At 40.7% G+C, this 20,971-nt stretch overlaps 1 pseudogene; it reads right to left on the bottom strand.

Moving 5' to 3' along the window:
• Window positions 1-17,310: 17,310 nt before the first annotated feature.
• Window positions 17,311-18,590, bottom strand: LOC147430863 (GATA transcription factor 9-like; annotated as a pseudogene).
• Between the last annotated feature and the right edge of the window lie 2,381 nt (window positions 18,591-20,971).

The raw sequence follows: 20,971 nt of genomic DNA, 5'->3' as shown, positions 1-20,971 counted from the left end.
AAGCTAGGCATATAAGCCCACGAGATGGGAGATGCATAGAAAGCCAATGGAGCTATCAAGGGACAAGACGTCTCAGTTACTTCCTTAATTGGAAAATTAAGGCCTTATGTCCAAAGCTATGTGGACAAAAATAATTTCTTCATCTCCCCTCTCAAACATGAGAATGTTATCGTTGGGGCACCATGGTTTAACCGCATGGCTTCCAACATGAATTTCCTTGAAATGAGAATCTACTTCACCTACAGGGAAAAGAGCATGTACATAGATGCTATTGAGTCGGGGAACACCATATCCTTGCAATAAAGGAAATCAAGAGGAATTAGAGTTGTCTAATTTCCTAAATGGATCCCAAGATGTTTTCATTGATGACATCACTAGTGAGCTACCTCTAAAATGAGGGATGATGACCATGCAATTGAGCTCCTACCAGGAAGCTCACTGCCTAACAAGCCTCCTTATCAAATTTCACAATCTCAACAACAGGAGATCATGAGGCAAGTGCATGAATTGGTGGAAAAAGGGATGGTGAGGTCTAGCTCCTCTCCATTTTTTTCACCATTGCTTTTAGTGCAAAAGAAAGACGACACATATCCCATGTGTGTCGACTATAGTGCACTAAATAAAATTACTATCAAAAATAGATTTCCCGTGCCGCGGGTAGAAGATTTATTTGATAATTTACAAGTTTTGGCGTGACAAATGCTCTACATGCATTCAAACTCATGATGGACAAAAATCTTCAGGCCATTCAAATTCTCTTGAGGAGTACAAGTGACACCTCCAGCTAATCTTTCAAGTTGTGAGAGAGAATAAGCTTTTCATTAATCAAAGGAAAAGTGAATTTTTCCTACAAGAGATTCAATATTTAGGTTAGATTATCTCTAAAGATGGCACTCGTATGGATCCAACAAAGTTAGAGATAATAAAAGAATGGCCTAATCCAAGGAATCTACAAGAGGTACAAAGCTTCATAGGTATGTGTGCATACTGTAGATGCTTCATTAAAAAAGATTCTCGCTAATAGCAAGCCCATTACATGAATTAACAAAAAAGGAACGTTAAGGATTTATGGACTGCAAAAATACAAGAAGCTTTTGAAGAAGCTTAAGGAGAATCTTACCTCTCAACGCGTGCTCACACTACTAGATCTCTCAAAGCCATTTGAGGTCCAATGTGACGCTTGTGGTAATTGCATTGGAGCTATTTTGCTTCAAGAAGGGCATGCCATAGCATATGAGAGTCAAAGACTCAACTTCGATAAGTGAGTATTGGGCAAATACGAAAAAAAGCTACTAGCTATTGTATATGCCCTAAACACGTGGAAACACTATCTCTTGGGGACTCCATTTATCCTACGAATGGATCACAAAGCCTCAAGAACTTCATGACGCAAACCAAGCTCTCCAACAAACAAATGAGGTGAGAAAATTTTCTTTTTCAATTTAAATTTCATATTGCTCACATTGCTAACAAGCACAATCAAGTGGTTGATGCAATTTCACAATGACCAAGGGTAAATGTGGTGTCTATAGCAATCGCAATGATCTATCTTTTATGATAGATGAGTATGCTACTGACCGAGACTTTAAGTACGTAATTACATTCTTTACAATAGGGAAGAAAAAAGAACCATTCACCTTGAAGGATGGTTATCTTTCAAACGGAAATAGGCTATGTGTTAATCATCCATACAATAAGAAAGTCATGTATAAATCTCATACTTCTCCTTATGTGGGGCAAAGAGGGATTCCATAGCCTACTCTTCGAGGAGTAGAAATGTTTTTTTGTTGGTCTACCATGAAAAGTAAACATACAAGAGTATGTTTCAAACTCCGTGGTATACCAAAAGTTTAAATTTGATCGAGGGAAGCAACTTGGATTGTTTTAGTTGACATGCTTAACAAGAAAACACACTCTATGCCTGTCAAAAAGACTATTAAAGCACATCAAATGGCAACCCTCTTCAAATCTCAAATTTTCAAGCATCATGGATACCCAACACCCATAGTGTTGGATAAAGATCCTAGAATAACCAGTACTTTCTAGAAGGGTCTCTTTGAGAATCTAGGAAGTAGATTAAATTTCTCTTTCAGCCTATCATCCACAAACGGATGACCAAAGTGAAATAACTAATCTAACAATTCTTGATCTACTAAAAACCTATGTCATGGAAGTGGATCAATGTTCTAGAAGAACCTACCTCTTATGGAGTATGCATACAATGACATTGGACATACTTCTATGGGGAAAGCACCTTTCGAGGTTAAAGAGGGAAGATCCAAAAGTCCCTTACTACTTAAAGTACATGGGAAGATCTTCACTGCTGATGAATATAGCCAAGACTCACAAGAATCTTGTCCAAAGATTGAAGACGTTACATCCATCTCAAAGCAAAGGCAAAAAGGGCTGCTACTAATAAGCACAGAGGAGCCTTAGCCTTTTAGGAAAATGATTGGGACTTGCTAAAGTTTCACAAGGCTCGTCTAAGGCATACTATGGGCAATAATCCTATGGACCACCAAGAGTATTATGCTAAACTAGCAAAAAGATACTATGGTCCTTTTTAAATTCTTAAGCCAATCAATAAAATGGCTTATCAATTAAAGTTGCCCAACCATTGGCTCATACACAATGCTTTCCATGAGAGCCTACATAAGCCTTACAAAGGAGCGCCATCAAAAGAAGCAATAGTTGCCGACCCTTTAAAAATCGAAGATCAAGAAGAAGTACTTCAATCTGAGTCCATCCTATGACATGAAGAGAAACGGTAAGATTATCTGAGGATATCTTATTAAGTTAAAGAATTATCCTTTTAAAGATGCTAAATGGATGCAAGGAGCCTAGATTAAGGATAATATGAACCTTGTCAATGCTTACAATGTTGCACTAGAGTAAGCATATGAAAATGCATTTTAAATGAAAAATGTTTTTGTCTTATAAGACTAGTTCTCTTTTTATTGTGCACAAATTTAAGAAGTATGCATGCTTAAAATCATGTTTGTGGTGACGACGTCTCCCAAACACCAAGTAGAACTTGTCACTCTACTTTGGAAGTATGATATGGACTAAAGAGCAGACATGCTTGCGGCAGCTACGTCTCCCAAGCACCAAATGGATTAGTCATCCATCTTGGAATGATGTCGAAGGGTAAAAAGGGATCCTCTACCTGCTAAGTAACATTGACTAATGACTAGGCTTTATCTTCTCTACCTCATAGTCGAGGACGACTATGATTTCAAGAGAGAGGTAATGTCATAAAATATAATATCTAACTTTACCAAATGATTTTCTCATATTAAACTAATCATTTAATGTGGGAGAATAAACGGGAACAAGAGTTAGAATAGAAACATGTGCATCTAGACCTATCTCAACACGGGACCAAAAGGAGAGATGGTTGCATCTCAATAGGGGTCCAAAAGGAGATGATCTATCAAAGAGAAATGTGCAATAAGTGCTTCTAAACTTACCTCAGCAAGGGACCAAGAGGAGAGATGGTTACATCTCAATAAGGGTCCGAAAGGAGGTAGTCTTTCAAAGAGCAATGTGCATCTAATGGAGCTTAAAAGACCTTAGGGTTAGCTTCATTAAAGACCTCCAATGGTTAGTGTTAAAAGTCCTTTGACCTTAAGCAAGCTAAGGCTGAGCTTGAGGTGGGAGCCCGACCTAGACTTGTCTTTGACCGTAAGCAAGTTGGGGATGTGCTTGAGGTGAGAACCCAACCTAAACTTGCCTTTGACCTTAGGCAAGCTAGGGTTGAGCTTGAGGTGGGAAATCCACCTAAGGTGCTTATCATGCTCGATGGCTAAGGTACTTGAGGTACTTTTCATACTTAATGAGACAGTTGCTTGAGAAGCTTCCTATGCATGGGGGGTAAGATGCTTGAGTCAAAAAGAGACCCTACACACTTAATGAGAAAGTTGCTTGAGAAGCTTCCTATGCATGGGGAGTAAGATGCTTGAGTCAAAAAGAGACCTTACACACTTAATGAGGAAGTTGCTTGAGAAGCTTCCTATGCATAAAAGTCCCAAAGTTAGGGGAATCTTTGACTTAACCTTCCACTCACCCAAGGGGCACTCCTTTTCTAAAAGGGCACATGGGACACATGTCAAACTCTCACTAAGCTTAACCACACGGTGTGCTTGAATGCTATTGGTTGGGCTAAAGAGAGGTCCAATGAGCTTCTAGTTCCATCCAATAAATATCTGGATATTTTCAAGCTCTCTCTCTCTCTCTCTCTCTCTCTCTCTAAGGGGTAAGGAGGACACTTGTCAAAAGACTACCCATGTACTTGATTGCATGCTGTATGTGATTGGCTAGGGGGAGAGAGGTCCATTGAGCTTGCAGAATGTGGAAAAGTTGCTACTCGCCCCAAGCAAGCAAGGGGGGTGCTAGAGGGATGTACATCACACACACACACACACACACACACACACACACACACACACACACACTCATTTTGTGGATCCATTCTCACTTGGTGCAAGTTGAGGAACTCCACCTCCTTCTCCAAGCTTGTGAGAAGTGAGAGCCTACACCAACACTCTTGGCTATGGAATGCAAATCCAACCAAGAGCCATGCTTCAATGCTTAAGCTTGCCATCTTCTCCGTCTTCATTACTATGCTATTATGTATACTAGCAAGAAGAGTAATGACAAGTGAGGAACTATTTTTTTCTCCTATGGAATGTTTCTTCTTCCTCTTCCCTATCCTCATTCTCCGCTAGCTCTCCTCCACCTTCGAAGGTGTTTGAGGCCTTGGGACTGAGGCTTGGGATAGTTAATGCTTTCTACAAAGTTTATGTTATGTTTGTGATGCATGAAGCTTTCCATCTTTATTGCATCACCTAGGTCACAAGGAACACAAAGATTGTATTGTACCAAGTCTCTCTTGATGGGAGAAACTATAATACAAATGCCCTATTGGAGGGGGGACCGGCTCCATATGAATCTGGTCCTCAACTATTGTCATGTTCTCTAAACTCTCTCTCTCTTGCAAAAGTATTGTTCATGCCAAGTTAATTAAGTACCGTGTTTATGTTGCTACCATCAATAAAGTTCACCCGCTATGCTCACAAAGTTATCTCTCAAAAGTGCTTCACCTAATTTCCTAATTCCGCTACTCTCAAAGTTCATAGGCCAATTACAGACTATTTGCGCTTAGCTGAGACAAAGACACACACACACACACACACACACACACACACACACACACACACAGACCTCAAGATCCTCCTTGGCTTGCTCTCCATCCTCACACAATGCTAGATCTGGGGTGTTATGGCGCGTAGAGAGAGAGAGAGAGAGCGATCCTCCGTCTCCCCTCTCCGAGTCTGCAAACGAGCACGAGATAGGCCAAGAGTGAAGAAGACCAAGCCTGCCCTCCATGCCCGATCATGATGGACACCAAAAGGCTTACTCTGATCACCTGCCATCAAAAATATCTCCTCGTATGCGCAACTGCTGGCGCATGGCGTCTCTCTCCTTCATGTCCTCCTCCGTCCGTACTCGCCTCAGGCTTGTCATCTACGCCCTTGTAACTCCCTTTTCTTTTCCTATTCAATCAAAAAGGTATCCACTTTAATACCCCCTAATAAGCCCCAAACGCAAAATTGGCAGGGCCTACTCGGGGTTTTGCTGATTTTCAGGCATCTAAAATTGCAAAAGTCACAACTAGTTTTGAGCTTGCCTTGAAGGAAACTACTAAAATTTTTGCAATTTGTAGTGTAAATATCAGCCAAGCTTTAAATTTTAACCTAAGAAAGTTAGTATAAGGGAAAGGATACTGGAGGTCCCTTACTGGCCATCAAAAGTCCATGGGAAGGAGCAAAAAAACTATTCTGCTTGCTAACTTGTCAACCCTACATAGGCAGAGGGAGTGTAGGAATTATTCATTTTGGATGTGTGCTTTACCAGTTCCATTGTACTTTCCTATTGTTGATGTATTGCATGCCCTCATGACTAAGTAACATGGAGCATTTAAGAGGGGGAAGGGGGGGGGGGGGGGGGGGGGGGAGGGGGGATCAATGGACGGGAAGTCCACACGTAGCCGTTGAGGCGATCTGCACCGTAGATCGCTTGTTAAAACTAAACCTGGCCACGGGGCCCGTTCGGGTTTATTAGTCCTAGGCCAGTACAGGTTTTGCGTTTATAAAATTAGGTAAAATGGCTATGCTTTCAAACTTGCGTAGGCGGGCGTAGTTAGCTCATGCTTCAAAAAGCATTGGGGCATGAGGTCATGGGTTCCAATCCAAGCTCCTCCCCCACACCCTCATTTTTGGTAGGCCCACCTACCTCGAGATGCCCGCCGCACTTTTTCGTCGTCAATCCCTTACTCACCCCCTGTGTCACTTAGTGTCGTGGGTTGCCCGCTCATGAACTACAAAGTTGCAAACTTTCCAACTATTGACTTAGTAAAATTTGAGCCAATATGGTGGAGATTACTATCAAGAATGGATAGAATGAGTGGCTAAAATCTCCTACCCCTTACAGTGGGCCTTGACTGATGGTATATATTCTTTTTCCATCACACTTTATTTTTGTTTTACATAGAACTAGCTAGATTTCAATATTGTCTTGAAGTAAACCACTAAAATTTTACTAGTGCACATACGAACAATTTCTTGAATTTTCAAAATTTATGGCCAGTAGGTGCCCAAAACGACTTTTTTAATTTTTTTTTTATAGAATCTATACTTTGGAGCTTGGGAACGGGAAAAACAAAAAGTTAGGTTTTGGCTCCATCTTATGTGGGTACGTGTAGAAAGCAAAGTTGAGCCACCCAAAATTGGCTTTCACAAGGATAAGTAAAGTCTTCCTTAAATGAAAAAGTAAAGTCAATCCATTTTTTTAAACTTGTCAAGTTGAAAGCTGAAATGGTTCACATGCTCCAAGGTGAGAAATGAAACATTTTGCAAAGTTTTCTTTGAAATGAACCTAAGAGTGACACGTGGATGCCTTCTCTGCTTGAAAAAATCAAGCTGCTTTATATATAGTACTAGTATGTGACCTGCGCATTGCTGCGGCGGCCGAAGAAACATCGCTTCGATTCTTGTAGGGATATCTTCTCTTCCAAGTGAAACACTATCAATACTCTATTCCTACATGTATATTTCATTGCATTTCTAAAAGTAATGCATTACACCTCTTGAAGATTCTAACAAACATAAATATATGCAAGTTTCTACAAAGCATTCTTTGATACCAAGCTTGGGAGCTTCTCATAGACATTGTTTTTCATAAGGTGCTAGCCCTTGTTCAAAAAACTTAGGAGTGATCTACTTCTATTGTGGTAGAGAGAGAGAGAGAGAGAGAGAGAGAGTCTCCAACTTCTGGTGTATCTTGATTTAGCAATGCTACCAATGTTGATCATACAAATTAGGTAAGTTAGCATGGTGTAAAGAGATGAAAGCCGTATGAAATCAATGTAACAATAAAGCTTTTTTTGAAAATGGAGTGGGTTATAGAATTGGTTTCAACAATAAAAACACAATTGAATTCAATGTCTCTACTCCATTCTCTTACTTACTTCTATCCTTGCAACTTTCTTATGAGCAAGACATGGTAGCAGTGTGCATCATAACTTCTTATATGGCAACAATACCATCTTTCCCTTGGTCTACCTAGAGTTGACAAAAGTGCTACCAAGTCGAGAAGTACAAACAAGGTAAGCCAGCAAGTTTTTTAAAAAGAAGGCCCATAATTGCTACGGTGTGTAATTATACAACATTTCATGTGTAAGAGTAGAGTTGTGAAAATATAAGGGCTCATAGTTTCCAATGTAGTAGAAAAGCTTCAAGTTTCAAAGAGATGAGATGATGTTCTTTTAATATTAAGAATGTGATTACATCTATGTTGCTCTCTAGATGCTTCTCTTAAATCTCTATCTATGTTCACAAGCATGGTAATGGTTCACGTCATCACCTAATCACAACAATACATAATCACAACAATACATAAGAGGCTTAGTATGATAAGGTACACACTATTTTTTCATGTACACTTTCACATCATTTGCATCTTAAAATGTGATATAAATGAAAGCAAAGTAAGGTTGTTCAATTGTTTATTTTTGTAGGAAGTTTGACCATTATGCTAAACTGAAGGATGTGGTGTAAAATTGAGGGTGTGACTAAAACCATGCATGCCATTTAACTCTATCTATCTTTATCCTTTAATTACAAAACCATATTCCTCTTTGAGAGAGAGATTATAGTCCAACCAGCTTGAGCCTATTTCTTGTGCACAATCTATATACTATACCAACCATTTGGCTTACTATTGCTCTGTAAATGTGCGATTGGACATTGAGGCAATGTTAGACAACCTTTTTTGTATACACATTAGGTTCCTTGAAAATTTGAGAATATGAGTATCATACCCTACTTGAGTACACAACACACATATATACACACATACATATATGTATAAGATATGTACATACATATATATACACGTGTGTGTGTGTACACACACGCATACATGTATATATGTGTATTTGTGTGTGTGTGTGTGTATATATATATATGTATGTATATATATATATGTATATGTATACATACATACATATACATATGTGTTGTGTGTGTGTATACATAAATGTATATATGTATGTATAAATATATATATAAGTGTGTGTGTGTGTGTGTGTGTGTGTGTGTGTGTGTATGTTATGTATTCTTATATTGAAGATTTGTCACATAGATCTTGAAGCTTTTTTTGTTGTTATAGTATAATAACTATGACATTCAAAACTTTTATGCTCTCGGCCTTCGTCCCCCCCCCCCCCTCTCTCTCTCTCTCTCTCTCTCTCTCTCACACACACACCACAACACACACACACACACACACACACACACACACACATGTATTAGATGGATAGCAGTTTGCAAGGAGTTCTGTGTTCATACACATATGACTTGTCATTATAGTATAGTAGTTGAAAAATTGGCACTGCGGTTGAAGTGATGGCCTCAAGTCAATGCATGAAAAGGATTGAGCAAACTCTTTTTCTCAATGTCTTTAAAGAAAAGTATAGATGGCTATGATTGCTCTCTCTCTCTCTCTCTCTCTCTTCTCTCTCTCTCTCACACACACACACACACACACACACACACACACACAACACACAACATGTCTTGAAAAAAGAAGAATTTACAATTGTTATAGATGGCTATGATTGGTCTCTCTCTCTCTCTCTCTCTCTCTCTCTCTCCTCTCTCTCTCAGGTCTTGAACTTGAGACCATCGAATAGATCTTTGAGATCTCATTGGATCATTCCTACAACATTTTAAATTCTTCTTTTTTCAAAACGTGTGTGTGTGTGTGTGTGTGTGTGTGTGTGTGTGTGTGAGAGAGAGAGAGAGAGAGAGAGAGAGAGAAGATGAAACTAAAACAACTTTATTCTTGCCCAAGTTGCCATATATGTCTTCTGGTATTTTTCCTATGAGATTACAAAATTTATTATCATTATTATTATTCTCCTCCTCCTCCTCCTCTCTCTCTCTCTCTCTCTCTCTCTCTCTCTCTCTTCCTTCACATAGATATTCAAGTGTTAAAGACTTGTTGTGTAACTTTAACTTCTTTTTAGATTGTTTTTACACCCTTAAACATTCTATTCTCTCATTCTCCTCTTTTCTCTTCTGCTTGCTTGCTGTTTCATTCGTTGGATGCTAAAACATTTTCCTCTATGTGTGTGTGGGGTTGATTTTTGATAGGCACCTTTGCCTATCAAAATTTAGAGAATTTATTGATTTTTTAAAATTTCCCACGGTTTAACTCTTACAAAACAAAAAAGGGACAAAATATCCAAGAATGGCTTAAAGGTACGTTAACTAGGCAATCTCTCTCCCTATTTGGGGTGCCAATGTGAGGGTTGATTTTTGTCGGGCATTTGCGCCATTTGTTGGATGCTAAAATATTTTTCTCTATGTGTGTGTGGGGTTGATTTTTTATAGGCACCTTTGCCTATCAAAATTTAGTGAATTTTATTGATTTTTAAGAATTTTCGACGGTTTAACTCTTAAAAACAAAAAAGGACAAAATATCCAAGAATGGGTAAAAGGTACGTTAACTGGGCAATCTATCTCCCTATTTGGGGTGCCAATGTGAGAGTTGAGTTTTGTCGAGCATTTTATTTATTTTCTATGGGTGAAAAATGTTAGCTACCCTTTTGAAAATACACCATATTATCTTGGAAATTTGACTTGTGTGTCACTAAATATAAATTTTGTATATCACATGCGTTCAAGTACTTTAAACTCCTTATCTGTGAATTTTTTTATAAATAATTCAGTCTGTAAAAAAAACAATCCAATTACATTTATGGTACCTTTTTGTATGTGAAAATGTGATTAAAAAAATTTAATAACCCCTTCTGTTGTACTCACATGATAGTCGCATAAATATTAAGTGACCCCCCCCGAGAGATTTAAAGGGCTTAAAGGGTTTCCTTGGTGAAACGAAGCTCTATGAGCTCGAAAGGAAAATCTCTCTCTCTCTCTCTCTCTCTCTCTCTCTCATGGTCAATAACATGGATAACTAATCCTTCATTTGCATGCATTTGCATGTATTTTCTCAAAGTAAAACTACCCAAAGTAGACACCACACTAGCTTTTTTTTTTTTCAATCTCTTTAAAGAAATAAGAACTTAAAAATAAAGAAATCAATATTGGTCTTGAACAAAACCTCATGAAAAGAAAAAACCAAATATATTTTCTAAAATATAAATTCTCATCAAATAATAATATCTCCACTAAATTTATCTCCTTCTTGTTATGTGCATTTAAACCAATACATTTATTTTATGTAGAGGAGAAAGTCTTTGACTTTCTATGACTAATCAGTGAATTTTTGACATAATTCAGTCTATAAAAAAATAAATTTCAATTACATTTTATGGTACCTTTTTGTATGTGAAACTGTTAGAAAAAAACCCTTCTGCGGTACTCACGAGATAGTCGCATAAATATTGAGTGACCCCCCCAAGAGATTTGAAGGGCTTGAAGGGTGTCCTTGCTGAGACGGAGACCTATAAACTCGAAAGGAAAATCTCTCTCTCTCTCTCTCTCTCTCTCTCTCTCTCTCTCTCTCTCTCTCACGCACACACACACACACACACACACATGGTCATTCACATGTATTTTCTCAAAGTGAAACTACCCTAAGTCGACACCACTCGAGTTTTTTTTTTCTCAATCTCTTTAAAGAAGTAAAAACTTTATTTTTTTTGCCAATATGGGTATTGAAAAAAACCTCTTGAAAAGAATAAACCAAATATATCTTCAAAAATTAAATTCTCATTAAATAATAAAATCTCCACTAAATTTATCTCATTTTTATTATGTGCATTTAAACCAATACATTTATTCTACGTAAAGGAGAAAGTCTTTGACTTTCTATGACTAAAGCACTTTCTACTACTAAAGAAAAAGAAATTCTTTTGATTTTACATTCTAATAAAAGCTGAAAAGTTGCTTGTTGTTTCTTACAATCTTACTCTCCCTTTTGCATTTTAGAGTGGTTTTCTCTTGAGTGAAACAGTGAGTGACATATGGAGGGTCTCTCCTTCCTTGAAAAATTTAAGCTACATTATAAAGAGTATAGAAGTATAGATGTGGCGTGGACATACAAACTTCTCACATTGATCATACTTTGGGAAGGGGACGGGGGACTGATAATCAAGCAAGATCAATAAAATGGATATAAAGAGTGCACATTTTAAATTTTTTCTACTTGGTTAATCAGCTCAGAGCGTTTTTCAAACGATTTTAGGAGAAAAATTCCATATGGAAATTAAAATTTTTCAACGGAAAAAAAATAGGCGCACAAGTGTGTGGATACTCTCAGGTAATTGTAGCCATTGAAATCATATCACATGTAGCACCCTTTGCCTCCTCTTCGTGAAGGTGAAAAGCTAGAACTTTTGCATTTTGGAAAGACTTACTCTTTGTTAAAGTCAAACGGTGTTACATTCTTCCTTTGCGTTCAAGTCACGAGGTACATCAATCTAGATTCCTTTGTGTTATAAGCAAGAGCTCTACCATATTGCGAAGCAATATCCCGTGCTACTCTCTAGGTAAGTCTCCCCCCCCCCCCCCCCCCCCCCCCCCCCCCCCCCCGGCTCTCTCTCTCTCTCTCTCTCTCTCTCTCTATATATATATATATATAACTAGGATGTGTGTAGCTTCAAGATGTTGAGCAAAAACATCAAGACTCCCTCTCTAGTAACTCTCTTGTTCCTCCTTTCAAAGGTCTACATAGAAACATGAGAGCGCAATCTTGCTCAAAACTTTGTGGTGTGGAACTCTCTGCGTATGTGATTTTTGAGTGGAAGGAGGATGCATTTGGTAAGACACCCACATTGGACCAGCTATCAAAGGTACCAATACAAGAGTAGAGATAAAGGCTTAACATTTACAAACTAAAAATTGAGCCGGTTGGAATAATCCACGAGAACCAGGTTTTAATTGTTATTGGAGAAACTAGTTTAAGGAAAACAATATAGGCTACACAATATCTTGCAGAAGCAAGGTACACAACAAAAGGAAAGATTGGCTGCACACAACCTCAAAGAATGGCCACAATATTTGTACTAGCCAAGAGGGTTGCTAAAGAATTGGTGAAGACGTTGGTTATGTGGTTAGGTCCAAGGATCACATTGAGCTTAAGACAATAATCAAGTATATGACAAATGGAACACATTTGAGAGAAGTGCCTGTGCATAGCCAGCTCTGAACATATCCTACTATCATGCTTGATGAAGCACATGAAAAGACAATAACCTATTGAAGGACGTAGTAAGGTGGGGAAATTTTTTGACTCTTAAAGTCACTTAACTGCAATTGATACTGAGAAGCTTTTTGGGTGCTTTTTTGACTATAACACTTTCAATGTTCTAGGATGCACGTTTCTTGTCAAGGTTCTATATGCAAGCAACCAAAGAGTGACCATCTATATGCTGCACTTAGTACATTGCATAATGACCGATCCAAAAGGTGATATCCTTTTCATTTTAATATGACATGAAGAAATTGATACAGTGTGCCCAAGCTTGAATGGTTGAACATTGGCACATTGTATCAATTTCTTAATGTCATATTAAAATGCGAAGGATATCACCTTCTGGCTCAATCACTATGCAATGTACTAAGTGTCCAAAAAAACTTACAGACACCTTCTGACACCTTCTATAATCCCAAGCTTGAGTTAGATTCACTTGCCATCATGTCCATTCCTCAAACTTCTTCAAAGCAAAGAGCAAGTAAAAGAGAAAAAATTTTCTAGCTAGAGGGGACTCATTTGACCTTCTAGTCGTTTACAAGGCATGATAATCTCAAAATCTCCAGGAAATATCACTCTTTTCCTCTCTCTTGGTGTTGCTCACCATCATGCTACATGAGCCACCTCTACAGGCTCTAATATGGCCCATGAAGTAGCTCTATAGCTTAGGAACCTTGAATAAGAAAGGGCTTTTGAAAAAGTTGGGAATGAAGATGACTTGGAATCTCTGTGGAAACAACATCAAACTATGCATTTCTCTTGTTGTTGCTCACCATCACATTTCATTTCAATGCTGCCATCACGCCCATGCTTTTGGTCTTGCGGCAACAACAGGTAAGGTCTAAGACTAGGGTCTCACACTTATTTACGGTGTTATAACACAACATACATTTCAAGTTGATCTACACCATATAATGACCATTGTGGTGCTAAGTACAAGATACTAAATTTATTTATGTGAATGATTTCATTTAGAGTAAATGTTACTCCTTTATGTTTGTTTCTAATCTTGACCTCATGTCCTCTCTGCCAGAGCAAACATTCACTACATTCACGACCTGCTTTGCAAATTGGACACCGATAACCTCTCCAAAGAGACCAACAAATCTTTATGTTGATAAGTCATAAAGGTCCGTTATTAGCATCCAAATTTTCATGTGCGTGCATTTTCTTTGACTGCACACTAGGCTACGGGGTAGGGCACGACTTTCGTTCTTTATAGTTCTTGGAGAGACACAGTGCCAGCTCTCCATCATACTTCTGTTTGGCACTTTTGTAGGTCTTGCACTATGTGGTTTTAAAGTTTGTGTCATTTTCTCATGTGACGATGAAAATTTAACATTGTATTCGGCCTACATACTCTGAAGAGACACTTCTTGCTGAATAGGTCAGTAGTTTACTTTCATTTAATATCACTTGCTTTAAATTACTTCAAGCACATATTTATTCAATAGTAAATATTTGTTGTCAAGATTTATATGCGTTTGATAAAGAGACATACTTTTGCTACCTCCAATGACGATCTAACTTTCGTATTTTAAAAATAATCATGTGAGATGCCAACCAGGCATGACTAGTCCGACTCCAATAATTTTTCCGATTTTTTCGTTTTAAATTCTACCCTTTGTTTTGCAGATGTTTATGAAGAACGCTTCATTTTTGGCATGCCCAAAGGTCAAAGGCTATAGAGATGCCTTCTCTTTTTGCCGACTAAAATTGAAAAATAGTTGAGTTGTATTTTCAAGCATTTTTCCATAGGCAAAAAATGCTGGTTGGTTGCAATAAGATAGTGGGCACTCATTTAAATGAAGAGAGTGTAAATTTAATGATGGACATATCTTGAGACAAGCGACAGATGATACTCGATGATCACCCATAGAAAAGAGATGCTCTAAAACCTTTGATTGAAAATTTGATCATGAATAAATTAAGATATTGAAACTTGTTTTTGAAAAAAAAGAAAAGCTCCTTTCGAGATGGTGAGTTTCTTGGAAGGCGTTCTAGTCATCATGAATAGAGGTTGCAGATTGACTCTTTGCATATTTTTTGCTGGCTCTCTCAGAGTCTATCTTTAGAGCCCAAGACATAAGTCATTGCTACGAGCCTACGATTGCTCTCTCTCTCTCTTTCTCTCTCTCTCTCTCTCTCTGTCTCTCTCTCTCTCTCTCTCATTGGGCACCGTGGGCACCAGATATTGTCAGACTGCGAAGCTAAGTGTCATTCTGAACCACGTTCTTTTCTACACCACGAAATTCATCACCAGGCTCTGCATCATCGCCCATGGGATTCGTCATCAAGGAAAATTGCTGCAGGGATTCCTTGGAACATGGAAGAAGAGGCGCGAGACAAGGCTGTTTCTGAGGCAAGGGTAGGGGGTCGCACCTGAGGAGGAGTTGCAGCTGCTGAGGTGGGAGTAGACGGGGGAGACCTACGAGGTGCCAAGCTGTCACAAGGGAGGGTGCCAAGCTGTCACTAGGGAGGAAACGAGCACGAGACACAGCCGAGAGGGGCAGCAGATGAAGCGTGGCTCTTGGTGAATGTCGTCTCTCTCTCTCTCTCTCTCTCTCTCTCTCTCTCTCTCTCTCTCTCTCTCTCTCTCTCTCTCTCTCTCTCTCTCCCTCCTAGAGAAGCAGAATCGCCTCTCTTTGGCTTATTTCTTTCTTATTGCTGCAGTTGCGCCTCACGCACATAGTCTGAGAGAGGGAGTATGGGCTTGCAAAGGGATATTGTTGTCTATGTCTATTTGTTTTTCTATCATGTGGGCCTACTGTTACTCACAGGCACAGGCGACAGATACGACACGGGAGGAGGGTGGCAAGACCTGCATGAGAGATGAGGGGCTGAGAAGGGACATTGTTTTTTAATTGTGTGGGTTCGCCAGTCCGAGGGCCTACTGTTACTCACAGGCGCAGGCGACAGATACGACACGGGAGGAGGGTGGCAGGACCTGCGTGAGAGATGAGGGGCTGAGAAGGGACATTGTTTTTTAATTGTGTGGGTTCGCCAGTCTGAGGAGCAGCCACTCGCAGTAGCTTGGCTCACAGTGAATACCCCATTGGGGTCGACCTCAACCGTTGCACAAGTGACTGGATAAATCGTTTGGAATCGCAGTAGATTCCATGTAATGTAATGAAAGGGGACCGAGTAGCATTCTGTGTGTTGCAGACCTCTTCAATGCAGGGTGTGTGCGCTGAAGAACCTGAAGTGTGCGCCAAAGCCAGGACGGAAATCGGGCGGGTCCCCATGAGAGAGAGAGAGAGAGAGAGAGAGAGAGAGAGAGAGAGAGAGAGAGAGAGAGAGAGAGAGAGAGAGAGAGAGAGAGAGAGAGAGAGAGAGAGAGAGAGAGAGAGAGAGAGAGAGAGAGAGAGAGAGAGAGAGAGAGAGAGAGAGAGAGAGAGAGAGAGAGAGAGAGAGAGAGAGAGAGAGAGAGAGGGAGGGTTGTCTGTGCGCTCACCTGGTGTGTGTGGCAGAACTTTGCCAAGAAGTACCGACTGCCGTACACGCTGTTGAGCGACGCTCTTCTGCAAGGTTGGATTCTTTAATGGAGGTTCTATCTAGGGGTTCTGTGGGTCCTGACATGCAAGAAGCAATGGCAATACCTGCAGTCAAAGAAAGAGAAGCTGAACCATTAATTACAGAGTTGTTGACCCCGTCTGCATCACAGGAAAATATGGAAATGTTCAGCAAGAAGCAACAGATGTAGCCACACATAAGCAGGAAAACCGGAAGTTTGAATTTGAATTTGAAAAGTCTAAGGAGCTCAAATGGATAACATCACTCGGATAGCTTGGCAGTCCCACCCTCAACTGTGTGCAGGCAAGGTGGAAACACATGAACTGAGAGCATCCTCTGTTCGTCATGTGTATGCAAAATCCCTCAGGGGTGACGAGCAGATTAGAGAGAAGGAGGAGCTGAGAAGAGCCGACAAGCGGCGTAAGAGATACAGAGCGAGCGTTGATGAGCAAGAAGTGTTGGTTACTGAGCTGTAGAAGCAACCACTCGCATTGACTTGGCTCACAGCGAATACCCCATTGGGGTCGACCTCAACCGTTGCTCAAGTGATTTATCCAATTGGATAAATCGCTTGGAATCAAAGAACTTGAAGTGTGTGTGCACGCTGCAGTGCCCGACAGAAAACGGCAGGCGGAGACAGGAACAGTGGTAGTGTGTGTGTGAGAAGAATGAGGATAGAGAGGGGAAGGTGGAGACATAGGGGGAGTATATGTGGTTGTATGTTGCTCGAGATGGACAAGGTGAGCGAGTATATTGACGAGGCCAAGGTAGGCATCGAGGGCAATGGACACGGAAAGGGGGAGCCTTGAGGAGGTGGTGTGAGTGTGACGAGGGCTGTGGGAACATCTGCAGACTTAAGTGTTGAGGCTTGCCAAAGGGATGGAATATGATCACAAGCTCCCTTCAAAGCAATGTAGGACATATCTTCATGTTGATGTTAGCTGTGCCACTATTCTCTACTCTACTAATCAAACTCTCTAAACTCTGATGCTAACCATGTCTATCCACTTCTCCTCTCTATTCACTCCCACCTACCTTTGTCTCCTCCAGTGGAGACAACGCATTTGTATTGACGTCCACCTTCAACGTGGCATGGTCACACACCACTACCTCCCCACCGAAGCCTACGTGTATGCTCGTTATGCTTTCGGCTCTCATGCCCAATGCTATCACCTCTTTGCCTTCTCTTTTCCAGCACTTTCCTATGTGAATTTGAGCGCACACTCTCTACAAATGCAGGACCTGCAGCTGGCCTATATTCTTCGCAAAGCCTTCCCGACTTGTACCGCACTCCATATGCATTCACGCATTGCATAGCGTCTTTGGCCCCATCGGTCCTGCCCTCCATTGTGGCGTCTTCTGTGAAGATGCTTCCTTCCTGGGGTAGCATGCTCCACCTCGGTTTTCTTAGGCTTGGGGTTGAAGTGTTTGGTAGAAGGACTCTTTCCCTTACTGAAGGAGGAGTTTTTCACTTTCATGGCAGAATTCTTCATTCTCTGATTGCTATGTATGCGAACTAAGTCTTCATCTTCCACATCGCCGTCATCATTGAAGTCGTAGTATGTGTTGTACATATTGGACTCAGATGTATTCCAGAATCAAACAACAGTGCGGCAGCGTTTGCTACGCCCACGCCCAAGAACATGGGACATGTCAGGGCTGAAGCTGAAGGATGCACAATGCTTTCCTCTTGAAAAAGTGTTGCTTTCTAGCACACAAACAGGGCTTGTGGTTCAAAAAGACTTGTTGCTGCTCCGGCGGCGGTGTTCGCCCTTGTCATCACCACCTAAGCTGCCATGAGTGCCCCAGCCAAGGCAGGCAGGAGCATCACCAGAGGAGAAGGACTCCTCTACAAAATTGGATGTGGAGAATTCAAGCTCTGCCACATCATCACACTGGACAAAAACCAATAGGAGACAACCAAGTTAGTATTGCCCAAATATTACAAATTGAATTTCCAAGGACAATCAAACCATAAGCTTAAAAATCATTGCCAGAATTTCCATTAAATTTTTATTAAGAAAACCTTCTTTTCAGCTTTTGTAATTACTGCAAATTAAATGGTGATTGTCAGAAAAAATTTGTTAGAGAAAGGAGTATACAGGCACATAGAGCGAGTCGAAGTTGAAACCGCACGGTTGCGACAGCTTTCTATCAACGACAAATAAGAGAAGTGGCTCACAGGAGGTGGCATTTCTAAGGCAGGGCTCAATGGAGCCACCTATGTCCTCATTTGAAAAATCCAAGAGGTCGTCGATCGCCAAGAAATCGGAGTGCTCGATATCTGCAGAGGACATAGGTGAGCGGGTGGCAGAGGACAATGTCCATTTCCAGGCCAAACTAGGAACAAGACGGATGAGAGAGGGGGCTATGGAAGAGATAGTGTGATTGATAGCCTTCATGTGTGTGTGTGTGTGTGTGTGTGTGTGTGTGTGTGTGTGAGAGAGAGAGAGAGAGAGAGAGAGAGAGAGAGAGAGAGAGAGAGAGAGAGAGAGAGAGAGAGAGAGAGAGAGAGAAGCTATTTGCACACAAATTCAGCACAAAGAATGGCTTCTATTGACTCCTATCAATGGGGAAGTTGCTTATTGATGAATTGGATGGAGAGAGAGAAATGAAATGAAATGAAATGTTATATTAACGTCTTCAAAAGGCCATAATGACCTATGAGACCAGAAAGTTACAAGGTGGTGGATCTGATACAAAGTCAGAGTAACAAAGTAACCTAACAACAGTACAAAACAAAACAAAGATATATTCTATGGGATCTTGGATTGGTCAATGTGATCTAAGCAAAAAAACTAAGCCAAAATGGGCGGCTTGTTGGGATAATTGAATCACAAAAGATCTAGCATCGGTCGTTGGCGAATCTCATCAATTTCCTCCATGGTTAGTAGTCTGACCGGGCATCGTGCATGCCTGGCCAGCGTGCTCCGAATCTTTTGTCATAGCCTTCGTCGATGCTGTGTAGTCTTTCGCAGTCGTGGGCGCCTGAATTCCCCCAGTTCAATCGCTCGGTTGATCAGTGAGAGAGAGAACATGTTTGTGTGTGTGTGTGTGTGTGAGAGAGAGAGAGAGTGAGAGTGAGAGAGAGAGAGAGAGAGAGAGAGAGAGAGAGAGAGAGAGAGAGTAGACACGGTGCAACATGGATATATATAAATTAAGATTGTATATTTAAATATAAATATCTCAAGCTTAGAAGGTAGTTAATGGATTAACTAAGTACTTCAAAAATCATGAAAAGAGACATGCTCTGTCATAAACATGGATATAAGTATGAACTTGGTGATTATCCTGTCTAGTTTAATAATAATGCTTCTTATTTATAGAAGTTTAAATATAGTGTTTGTATCTTAGATAATTTGAAGAAATTATGACGACATGGTCTTTTATTATTAAATACACTTTTTCTTTCTATTATATCTACTTGGAAGCGCAGGCCTTGTGATTTTATCACTTGTTTCCATAGCATCGAGAAATGTTATAGGCTCACCTTTTTTTTTTTCGAAGCCTTTATTTTTTCGAAGCATGAAAAAGGAAGCACCACCCTCCTTTTTTTAACGCATGATGCATTGCTCTTGTTGATGCAAGTACCCCCCACGCCCACTTCTCGCCTAACCATGGCGCCTTCCTGCGTAAAACATTTGCTGAAGAGCTCTTGTTGCTCTGGCACTTCCCAGCAGCCTCGGCTTTCTAAGCTCCATCGCCGTGATTTCCCTCCCAACTTTGTGTTTGGAGTGGCGACTTCCGCTTACCAGGTGCTGCATTTTGTTTTTGTGTGTGTGTGTGTGTGTGTGAGAGAGAGAGAGAGAGAGAGAGAGAGAGAGAGAGAGAGAGAGAGAGAGAGAGAGAGAGAGAGAGAGAGAGAGAGCTCTGCATTTGCAATAACTAATGATGTCATGCCCCTCTCTTTGACAGATTGAGGGGGCAGTATTGACAGATGGAAAAAGCATGAGTACTTGGGACTCTTTCTCCCATGTGCCAGGCAAGTTTTCTCTCTTCTATCTTTCTTGCCTGAATGGGGAATTATAAACATAAGCAGCGATGGCTTAGCAAATGTGCGGCTTTACTACAGGAAAGAAGAAATCATATTATCACGTTTATGTGGATGACCTCATTCCCATGGGTTACATGCTACCAGTGCAGCTGTTTGCTTTCAACATTAGCTGATCACATGCACTGCGACATGGTAAGTTGGGAGTTTGGTCAACAGATTCTCATTTGGTCCATGGTAAAACGGGCTCCGGTGGCCCTCGTGGCGAAGGTAGCTTTGGCGGTTACCTGTTGAGTGCAACCGGCTGGGAGGTTTTGACTAAAAAGTCAACACACGAGCTGCACACGCTCTGCTCGAGCTCTCGACCTCACAGAAAGAGGCGCTAGTCATACCACTGAGTTGGGTGCGTGTACATGCCAGGGGGGAGCGTGTGCAATATGTATTTTGAAGCTGTGTGCTGCGCCCCCAAAAAGTGCCTCGACCAACTACGTAGGTCATGATAACCTACATGCAACCAAACGAGCCGAAATTTATCTAGAGCTGGCACAATCATTTTGATGGGATAGGGAATGGTCCTGAAATGACCATTTCCCGTAAGATGTGCGACCACATGGGGACCGGCGGACGAGAGCCATGGTGGGAGCACATATTACGGGGGAATGGTCTTGAAGTGACCATTCCCTGTAA

This window comes from Adiantum capillus-veneris, chromosome 21 (genome assembly GCF_014529385.1).
Source record: "Adiantum capillus-veneris isolate H3 chromosome 21, ASM1452938v2, whole genome shotgun sequence".
NCBI classification, from domain to species: Eukaryota; Viridiplantae; Streptophyta; class Polypodiopsida; order Polypodiales; family Pteridaceae; genus Adiantum; species Adiantum capillus-veneris.
The sequence above is the reverse complement of the archived record's forward strand: the minus strand, read 5'-3'. Positions and strand labels throughout refer to the sequence as shown.